At 49.1% G+C, this 8,650-nt stretch overlaps 1 long non-coding RNA gene across 6 annotated transcripts in view; it reads left to right on the forward strand.

Annotated features, from left to right (window-relative positions):
• The window catches only part of LOC114006436 (uncharacterized), a 25,403-nt gene that overhangs the window by 3,263 nt on the left and 13,490 nt on the right, over positions 1-8,650 (forward strand). For 2 of the 6 annotated variants that reach the window (XR_003548149.1, XR_003548150.1), the window contains exons 2-7: positions 361-441; positions 600-743; positions 3,725-4,689; positions 5,133-5,183; positions 7,334-7,423; positions 8,118-8,423. This is a non-coding gene — a long non-coding RNA (uncharacterized LOC114006436). Of the gene's footprint in view, positions 1-31; positions 442-599; positions 744-3,724; positions 4,690-5,132; positions 5,184-7,333; positions 7,424-8,117; positions 8,424-8,650 lie in introns of those variants that run through there. The other 4 variants (XR_003548147.1, XR_003548146.1, XR_003548148.1 and 1 more) reach the window with 4 other exon arrangements.

Below are 8,650 nucleotides of genomic sequence, written 5' to 3' on the forward strand. Positions count from 1 at the left end.
CTCCGCGGGGGCTGGGCTCCGGCGGCTGAGGCCGAGAAGTTGGCGACCGCGGGGCGGCGGGGGCGGCGGCGATGGCGTTGCGAGCCAGGAAGAAAGTATTAGGGGAGAGGATGGGGAGGATACCCCTAGCAAAAGACCGTTGAGCTCCAGGATTTGAAAGGAGCCTGGTCTTGGAGTTCCATAGGGCCTGGGTTCGAATCTGCCTCAGAACTGGCCGCAGTGAGCTCTTGCCCACACGCGCCTTCCTCTCTGTCGTCTGGGGGTGAAAGAGGGACAGACGCCTATTACCTTGGGCCAATCCTCCCTATGCTGAACACCTGCAAGTTTTCCCTCCATAATTCCCTCCAACCGCCCCTACAGTATGTGCGTGCAATCTTTATCCGCATTCGATGGATGAGGACACTGATGCGCCAGGAGGCCACGTGGGAAAAGCCCAGGGTGGTGAGTTCAATTCCCAGACGTGAGAATGGTCTGGCTCTGGTAGCGGTTGTCTGGGGGGAAGTGGGAGGTGCCTGACTTACCCCCATCCCAGGCATCCTCATCTGCCCGGAAGGAAGGGACGTGCCAAGCCGTGAGACTTGGCTGGTTTTGTTTAGCAGAACTGCGTCAGCCTCTCTCTGTGGGGTTAACTGCGGGGAACTGGTGACGGACCGTGACTACAGGAGATCAGAAAGGGGAAGCCCAGCCTTCTCCGCAAAGTTCCTGCAAGGCAGATTGAAGATAAGAGTCCTCAGACTGAGGAGGTTAGAGAACCTTGGAGCCCTGGTTCCCTGGAACCGCATTTCCGGGGCTGGGGCTGAGCGTGAAGAGTGGGCGCTGGACTTGATTTTATACTGGACCTGACCTCGGAGCCTCACTTTCCTCATCTGCACAAAGGCTTTGGTTGGATCCTAAGATCGTTTATGAAAAGTAATCAGTACATCCCCAGGAGTCCTTGATGCCATCCGGATAGGTCAGGCAAGGTGTTTAGCTCCCCTCAAGGGGTGCCTCTCATACCAGAGTTTCCAGGGCCCCCCTTGGAGTCATAGAAGAGGCTTCCACCCAAATGCCCTGCAGTCACCTCCTGGGGCCAGAGTTGGCCCATCTAGTTCACTTCGGGGCCATTTATGAGCTGATGTCCTTTGAGCCTTTAGCAAGAGTCAGGCTCTGTTTAAGTGCTGGCCTTATCAATCCTTTTAATCATCCCAGAACAACTCTTTCTCCTGAAAAACACTGTTACCCTCATCCTCATCTATTTATTTAGTAGATGAGGAAACTGAAGTTCAGAGATTGAGAAAGTTCACCACCACGTGAGTTTCAGACTCTTTCTGATGCAAATGACAGAAAACCTGACTCAAACTGGTTTATGCTGAAGGGAATTTACTGGCTCAGGAAATGGAATGATCCAGGCATGACTTGATCTGGAGCCGCAAAAAAACGTTGTACCCTTGTCTCAGAACCCTCCTCTCTGCCTTCACTGTCTTGGCATCACATTTAAGCTCAGTGAGTGGTCTTCTGGAGCGCCAGGTTCGTTACACCCCAAGTTCTAGTCCAATAGAAAAGACAGCCCTGGGGAAGAGAGTGGGTGGCCTAATTGTTAAGGTGCTGGACTCCCACATGGCCAAGACCATATCAATTTGAATCCCAGACCCGGTGGCTTGAAAATCATTCCAGACTCTTGTGAGTTTGTGTCCAAAATCCCAGGAGAAGGATGGAGAAGAGATTGTGGTATGGCCATCCCTCCTGGGGAGGGTGATTTATCACTTTCCCTCTCACTGTCTCTCTGTCTGTCTCCAAGAAGCACATTGCTCCCTATGGCAAAAACCTAAATTAAAAAAGAAAAAAAGAAAAGCGAGTCCTGGGGCCAACAGGTGACATGGTGGTTAAGGTACTGGATCCCACATAGCCAGCCGCATGGTTGGAGTCTCATCTGACAGCTTGAAAACCCAACCAGGCACTGCGCATGCATGCTGCAAATCCCGAAAGCAGAATGGAGAAGGGGTTCAGTGTGGCCGTCCCCCACCCCCCCCCAAAATAAGTAAATAAATAAATAAATAAATAAATAAATAAACTTACTAAAAGAAAAAAGAAGAAAGGGTCCTTTCCTGGTAATTGCAACACAAGTCCCAGGGTTAATTGAACAATTAGGGTGTCAGGTGACCACACTGCTCAGAGGCATAGGGCCTGGAAGAACGCAGTGCCGATGGGCAGGTCTGTTCACAGGCCTCATGCTGCTAGCCTCACCTGTATCAATGGGCTAAAGGGAAGGAGGGAGGAACAGAGGAGAATGCATGCCAGAGGCTGACTTGGCCTGTGTCCTTCACACACAGGTCAGGGTCACAGGGTTGAACAGAGGCGGGGCCTAGACTGGAGTCCTGGCAGTCTGAGTCCAGAACCCACATCCCGACTCCTCTGCACCTTTCACTACAAGTGCCAGCCTTGTGCTCATCACCCAGGAAAAAAAATAAATCTGGAAACTGAGGTCCCTGCCCTGGGAGAGAGCCCACCCCTTCCTAAAGTGTATTTATTTATTCATTTCATGAGCAAGAGAGACATAGTGAGAGAGATAACACTCTCAACATGGCCCATGGCTTATTTTTTATTTTTTGAGACAGAGATTTTTGCTATTGGGTGTGCACACTCTCCAGAGAGACAGACAGAAAGCGAAAAATTCCCCCCAAAATACGGCCACACTGCAATCCTTTCTCAGGATTTTGAGCACGCGTGCGCGCACACACACACACACACACACACACACACACACAAGCCCAGCGTTGAGTTTTAAGTCACTGGGTCTGGGACTCAAACTGTGGTCAACTCTGTGGAAGTCCAACAATGTAACCATTATGCCATCAGCTGGTCCCCAGAGACCAATGGTGTTATTTTGTCAGAGGGCCTATGAGCTTGGGGGGGGGGCAGGGAGAGAGAGAGAGAGGAGAAAGCACTCCCCAAGAGGATGGTTATACCACAATCCCATCTCCTCTGTTTCTCCCTCCTTTTGGGATTTTGGGAGATGGCCATGCCACAATCCCTTCTCCTCCATTTTCCTTTGGGGATTTCGGGTATGCATGCACACGCTCCCAGCATGATTTTCAAGCCACTGGGTTTGGGACTCGAACCATTTAGCAGCCATATGAGATCCAGCCATCTTAACCTCAATGCCACCTGCTGGCCCTCAAGAAAAGCTTTTTGAATCAGTGCAGAACACACGGTAGGCACACAATAAAGGGAATTCACGATAACAAGCTGAGAACTCCCAGGACAAACCTGCCCCATCCTCCTTTCCTCTTCTCCCTCTCCTCGTCTCCTCTACTTCTTCCCCCTCCTTCCTCCTTCCCTCACTTCCTCTGCCTTTCCTTCCTTTCACTCATTGGTTCATTCACCTGAGCTCCTACTAAGGGATACCCAAGACCAAAACAGGTGTCCCTTACAACGTTGACAGGGAAAAAAAAATCACTTGCTGTTTCTTGGGCACATATGGTGAGCTGGGCCCGCTGCTGAGCGGGGAGTATGCAACATCCTCATGGCTCTTCTTTAGGTAGGAGACTGGACCTCAGGAAGGGCTGTGGTGAGTGAAAGCATCTCACCACTAGGCTGGACTGCCTCCCTGTTGGGGTACAGGGAGGGTCCAGAGGATACTTAGAGGTAATGAATACACATGCACGTGTGTACACACACACACACACACCTCTCTCGCTCTTGACTCTATCCTCCAGTACTGGAGGCAGACATCTGTGTCTTCCAGCCCTTCCCTGTCACCAGGAGCCAGGCAGCCCAGACAGGAAGCTGGGTAAACAAAGACCATCTCCCGAAGCAGGAGCGGGCCGGCACGCTGCAGGACTTGTGGATGAAACTACCTGGGGAATTGGTATGATTTAGCCAGAGGTCTCAGAAGGAGAAACCAGGGTGTGTGGGGGAGAGGGAGAGACGCAGAGGAGCTCGAGTTGTCCCCTGGGCAGTCTTGTCAGCGTGATGTCCTTGTACCTTCTGTGCGGTGACCTGCACATACATCTGGAGTATTACCCGCCACAACCATCCCGGGCCAGCCAGATGCTTCATCCTCTCTGCTTTCTGATGTAGTCCTTCCAGGTTCTTTACGATGACTGTGTTTCCTGTTTTATGACTGTGGACACGCCAGGCTTGGAGAGGTTGGACTGCAGTCACGTCTCAAGTGTAAGAAGAGCAATGAGAACCTGCCCAGCTCTGGAGTCCATTCCCCTCTGAGTACCAACTAGGCGCTGTCCATGGCAGAATCGGAGCTGAGCCCAGAAGCTAGGGCAGTGTACAGGATAGCTTCATCCAGGAACGCCAGTCCAGTAGGGGGTCGGGTCACACATAGGGGAGGCAATGATTGTAGGACAGGTGACAAGAACTAGCAGACTTGAGGCAGAGGACAGTGGGTCTCTTGAGACTGTCTCGGCACTCACACTTGGGAGGACCCAACAGAGCAAACATTCCTTTGCTTCCAAAGGACAGTATTCCTGGCTCAAGTTGGGTGCTGGGTGCTGATTTAGGGGTGGGGGAGAAGAAGGAGGTCAAGGAGGTTGGAGCTGCTCCACCCTCAAAAGCTCTCAGATTGAGTCTGCCTTCTGCCTCTTCCCCTTCCCACTGCTCCCAGGCCCTGCTCTGCCTGCCTGACATTTCCTCCTACCAGGTGATTTCCAGCCACACCTGATTACGAGAGCCCGGTTCACCAGTCTCTCCTGCCAGGTGTATATCAGTGTCATTCTGAGTAACTCCAGGGATCCGAGGTGACCTCACTGTACCTAATTCACTTTGACTCAGACTCCCTGTTCCTGGAAGGTGGCTCTGGGCCACTCTTCCCTCATGCTTGAGCACCTAGGGCCTATGGGAGTGGCAGGTCCCCCTTCCCCACTCCCACTGGTTACCTAGGTCTGTGTCATGAAGAGGGGAGCCCCGGGAGGGAACCCTCAGCTACCAGGATCTACTCATTCCCTACAGCTCACCTCTGACACGTCTGTTCTGTTCCAATGACTATCAGTGTTCTCTGTCTCCTTTTCTGTTTTTAAAAGGAAAAAGACATTACCAGGGAAAATAGCTATTGTTAATTGAGTATTTAATTGATTGAGCTGAGCACTCTATAAACTTCATGAGAGTCTCACAACATCCTTTTATCTGTCTTTGTTTTCCAGATGAGAAAACCAAGGCTCGGAGAGAGGATTTGACTTTTCCAAGATCTCATAGTAAGGAATTGACTGGGCTGGGACTGGAACCGAGGTGTACCTGACTCCAGAGTTCTTTAACTAGGACCCTACAAGGCACTGCCCACACAGCTGCCCAGAGTTGAGAGAAGAGGGAGACCTCTCTACCTGCCTGGCTTGGACCTGCCCAGGTCCAGCCTCATACACCTCCCCTTATCCCCAACCAGATTCCTTTGTGGTGGAGCTGCCTAGGGTAGAAGCTGAGCTGGAGCAGCATTTGCTCTAACCCAAGTCTGAGGGCCCTCATTTCCTTAGTAGGAGGGGCCTCAGACTGAAGGGAAGCACACAGGAGGCCCGTGAGCTCTTGTGGGCCAGTCATGGCTGGCTAGCCACCTCATTTTTACGTGGGGGGCTCAAGCCTGCCCATCTCGGTTTCCCCATCTGTCCGTCCTCACAGTCGGTCCCCAGTTTATTCCTGATTCCTCCCTCTGGGTCTCTTGGACTCCAGTCTCTCTTTCCTGCCCACCCAGCCTTTGTGCTAGATGAGGCTACACACCCCAAGCTGCCTCTAGCACTCCGGCCTCCAGCCACAGGCGGCTCTGAGGCTATCCAAGTGTGGCTAAGGTGGCTGAGTGTCTGCATTTTAAATTTTATTTCATTTTAATTAATTTACATTTAGATTTAAAAAGTGATGCTTAATCTAGTTATCAGAAAACTTACGTATGTTTAGAATAACTTGGGTTATGTGAATTTACTTTTTAAATTGTAAAACTTAGGAAATCGGGTGGGATGGCGATGCAGTGGTAAAATGCAGCACTCTGAGGTGACCCGCATCCTGAGTCCACTGGGTACACATGTGCCATGATCCAGGGCTGGCTGAGGCGGGTGCAGAACACGGTGTCAAGACCCTGCTGGGGGAACTGCCTCTCTGTCTCTCACTCATGGGAAATATAAATAAACTTTAAATATAGATAATTTTAATGAAAATTTAGCAAGTGCTATAAGCCTAAACTAGGCACCAGATTTTGAAGACTTAGTAAAAACATAAAATTTAAAAAAATAAAGGGGCCAGCAAGTGGCATGGTAGTTAAGGGTGCTGGACTCCCACATGCCAACCGTGGTTCGAGTCCTGGATCTGGAGGCTTGCTTTCTCACTTTCCCTCTCTTTCTCTCTCTCTCACTCTGGAAATATTAAAATAATAATAATAATAAATAAAGTTAAATAAAATAATTATTCAAAAAAACAATCTTATTCATCTATTGTACTGACTCACATTCAAATGATACCTATTTTTAAATCTAAATGAAATATATTTTTAAAATTAATTTTGCCTGATTTCTATATATAAATATGTGTGTATATCTATCTATCTATATATGTATTTTTTTTTCTTTGCTAGAAGGTACATGCACTTGCCAGAGAGTGACAGAAAAACAGAAGGAGAGGAGAAAGCACCCCCCCCATGGGAATGGTCACTCTGCAGACCCCTCTCCATCTCTCTTTTGCCTCGGGGTTCTGGGCATGCATACACATGCTCCTGGCAGGTCTAGGAACTGCATGGTTATCCATGTGGGATCTGGCCGACGACCAGGCCATAGAGCCAGCTCAATTTATATATTTTAAAGTGGCTACCAAAATATATAAAGTCATTGATATGGTTCATATTATATTTCTATTGGACAGTGCCAGCCCATAGGTTCAAACCCTTTCTCTGTATGTCCTGGAGCACTTAACTACTCTCTCTCTTTATTTAATTTTGTTTTTAATTTTATTCATTCATTCATTTATTTTAATTTGACCAGAGAGAGAGACAGAGAGAGAGAAAAGGAAAGTGAGAAAGCAAGCCACCAGGACCAGGACTTGAACCTTGGTCGGCCATGTGGGAGGGTCCAGCACCTTAACCACCACACCACCTGCTGGTCCCATATTTAATTTATTTTTTAGAGATATTTTTGCTCACCAGAGAGACAGAAAATGAGAAATCATCCCCTAGTTGAATGACCACACCACAATCCCTTCTCCATTTTCCTTTTGGAATTTTGGGCACATGTGTACATGTGCCCAATGTGAGTTTCAAGCCACTGGGTCCAGGACTAGAACTGTGGTTGACTACGTGAGAGTTCAGCAATGTAACCATTGTACCATCTGCTGGTCCCAATTTTCTTAAATCTATTTCTTTCTTCCATGACAGAGAGAAAAAGAGAGAGAGAAAGACGGAAGCCCTAAGAGGGTCTTGCTACTGAGGTCCATCCGCAGCTTCATCCATCACAGATTATGAAAGGTGTGTGAGCCCAGCGTGTGCAAGCAGGTCTTAAGACACAGGTGGAGGGCCTACCCATGTGGGTCCAGTTGTGTTACCACTATGCCAACTGTGACCAATGTCTTGGCCTCAGTTTCCTTATCTATAAAACAGCATCTCCCTCATAGAGCTGCTCAGAGGAATGAGGTCATGTTTATATAGTCACTTAACACAGGCCTGGAATGTAGAAAAAAATATATTATTATAGGGGCCAGCAGGTGGTATAGTGGTTAAGGTGCTAGACTCTCACACGGCCAACTATGGTTCGAATCCTGGACCTGACAATTTAAACTCACTCTGGGCATATGTGCATGCGTGCCCAAAATCCCAAGAGGAGAATGGAGGAGAGGGGATTGCAGTGTAGCCATCCCTCCTAATGGTGATTTCTTGCTTTCTGTCTCTTGGTCGCCCTGGCTCATGTGCCTTATCGCAAAAAATCTCTCTCAAAAAATAAAATTCGTTGGGGCCAGCAGGTGGCGTGGTGGTTAAAGTACATTCCCACATGGCCGACAGAGGTTCAAGTCCCAGACCTGATGGCTTGCTTTCTCATTCATTCTCTCTCTCTCTCTCTCTCTCTGTCTTTCTCTGGCAAAACTCAAATGAAAAAGTAATTAATTAATTAATTTTTAAAAAAATAAATAAATAAATAAAATTTGTTTTCCTTTTACCATGACAGTTCAGAGACTCTCAGCAATAGTTACTGAGCCTGCTCTGTGCCAGCCCTGGGTATCTGTGGAGAACAAGCCCAGTAATGCTTCTGCTCTCATGGAATCCTCATCTTCCATGGAGGAGGTGGCCACTGAACAAAGACATAGACTAGGTATGTTCAGGTGGTGGTCTGTGGAGAAAGTGAAGCACGCAGATGTGCTGGAGAGTGACTGTTTCAGCAGGGGTGGCAGGGCAGGCTTCCCTGAGGAGCAGGGGCCCTTGAGCCAACCCTGTCATGCAGGAGCCAACCAGGCAAAGTCCAAGGAAGGGTGAACCGGGCTGTGGGAAAGCTAGAGCAGAGGCCACAGCACCGGCCCCTGCAACAGCTGTCTTCCATATTCCACAGTCGGCTTCCCCAGATTTTCCACTTCTTGTATCCAGCTCTCCTGGCCACTGCACTGTCCCCGTGTTCATGGCAATCTTTGTGAAGCCAGTCCACATCCTCCCCCTTCTCATCTGTTCTACACTCCCTACCTGCCTCTGCAAAGCTCTCCCTCCTCT

This window comes from Tupaia chinensis, unplaced genomic scaffold, assembly GCF_000334495.1.
Source record: "Tupaia chinensis unplaced genomic scaffold, TupChi_1.0 Scaffold148012_1, whole genome shotgun sequence".
NCBI classification, from domain to species: domain Eukaryota; kingdom Metazoa; phylum Chordata; class Mammalia; order Scandentia; family Tupaiidae; genus Tupaia; species Tupaia belangeri.